Below are 1831 nucleotides of genomic sequence, written 5' to 3'. Positions count from 1 at the left end.
GGCCACACCCAGCCAATGGGCCACACCCACCCGGCACCCAACGATGCATAAGTGGGTTTTGGGTTGGAGTTTGGGCACTCGGTCTCTAAAAGGTTCGCCATCACTGATCTAAGAGACGTGAAGCATCTGCATGGGGGGAAATAAAAAAGTCAAAATGGTAGTTGTGATTGTATGTTTAAATCTCTTTTTTTAGCTGCATCATGTGACATGTGTAAAAAGGGGCCTGGACTGACACACCTCCTCCCCCATAGGTGCCCCTGAGAGTTTCCCATTGATGATAGATTGTAGGTCTGCTCTCAGCTTTAATTTCCTCTTGAAATATCCACAGTGCAGAGCTAAAATATATTCTGTATGACTTTTCTGCAACTATGTTTTAACATTATAGGGTGAATATTGTACCGTATCTTTTAAAAGATAAAGAATCTGTAATTACTTTCTTAATGCAAACACAGACTGAGGTTATTATTTTAGATAAAAGCAGGTTTCTACAGTTACTCATTTTTCATGCTTGTAACTTTATAGATGCTTCTTTGTTCACGATGATCCGGAATATACACGACATTCAAAGAAATCTAATCTTGAGCTGTTCCTAAAATCTTTTTCCTTGCGTCTCTGGAATTTTCTTTCTGATGAAGAATAACTAGGGTGGGAGGAGGAAAGTTCACCCAGTTCTGCAGCTGCCTTATTCACCACATCTGGAAGCAGTTTACAAATGTAGCTCTCTCATTCCAACAGGCCCAAGTCTGGATTCTGTACAGTTCCGTAATCACGGAGAAAGGAAGGAAAAAAGTAATTTCCAAATAAAACACAGAAGATTTTTTTTTAAAACAATTCTGCCTCAAATTAGTTTTGAAGGAACTAAAAAGGACTTTGAAGTGTCTCGCATGTAGGATTTCAATGGGAATCCCTCGAGAAAAGGGATTCTTACATGAATGTTTATTACACTGAATCAGCCAGCTACCCACAGCAACTGCTTGCTTGAAGTTATTTTTCTGGAGAAAAAAATCTAGGGTCTGCTGCTCTGCTGCTGCCTTGAAAGGTAAAACTTTGAATTCTATTGGAAATGGTGTATTTACAGTTTTCTTTTTTTACTATTGTGGCTAGAGTTTGTCAGCTTTAAAAAAAAATCCCAAGTATTGAAATGTCAGCAGAGTACTGAGCTGATATGATCTCATTTTTGAAAATGAAAACTCTAGTTTTGTTCTTAAATTCTTTTCATTAATTAAATAAAAGTGGGCATTAGAAATTTCTAGGTATAGATATGATTATTGTCAATTTACAGAAAGTTTTGCATTAACTTTTTTATGGTTGAAAAGCGAAAATGTGTTTTATGTGTACCAGAAATGAAAGAAATTACCGTAATTCTTTGTATGTGGAACGAATGATTAAATTATGAGTATGTTTGCTATATTGAGAACTAGTCCCTAAAGGTAAAATCTCTGTGCTTGTCATTTAATATTATTAAATATATTACTTAATAGATTTATTATTAAACACTATTTACATGTAATAGGTTACAAAACCTAAAAATATGACAAGATCTACATTATTACTTAGTTGACAATATGGAATTATAAAAGTGTTTAAATTAAAATCACCGTTATGATAATGGCCTGCATTTAATTTTCATAGTTCTCATGATTTTCTAGCTAATATTATGGCAAAATAATGTCACATCGTTTATCCTTTCTTTAATTTACGAACTACTCTTCAGTATTATGTTATATAGAACGCTGAAATACAAACTTGGGTTATTTTTCCTAAGATGATTGAGAGTGAGTACTATAAACTGAGGGCAAAGTTAAAATTTGCTATTTACAGTATTTTTTTT

The 1831-nt window shown here is 34.1% G+C and overlaps 1 protein-coding gene across 1 annotated transcript in view; it reads left to right on the top strand.

Annotated features, from left to right (window-relative positions):
* Positions 1–730: 730 nt before the first annotated feature.
* GLT8D2 (glycosyltransferase 8 domain containing 2) overlaps positions 731–1831 on the top strand; it is a gene marked incomplete in the record, with an annotated part of 24450 nt that continues 23349 nt past the window's right edge. The window contains 1 exon segment of the mRNA XM_015823865.1: positions 731–1039.

Source organism: Protobothrops mucrosquamatus, unplaced genomic scaffold, assembly GCF_001527695.2.
Source record: "Protobothrops mucrosquamatus isolate PMUCROS unplaced genomic scaffold, P.Mucros_1.0 scaffold2019, whole genome shotgun sequence".
NCBI lineage: Eukaryota > Metazoa > Chordata > Lepidosauria > Squamata > Viperidae > Protobothrops > Protobothrops mucrosquamatus.
This window is presented reverse-complemented; position numbering and strand designations above follow the sequence as displayed.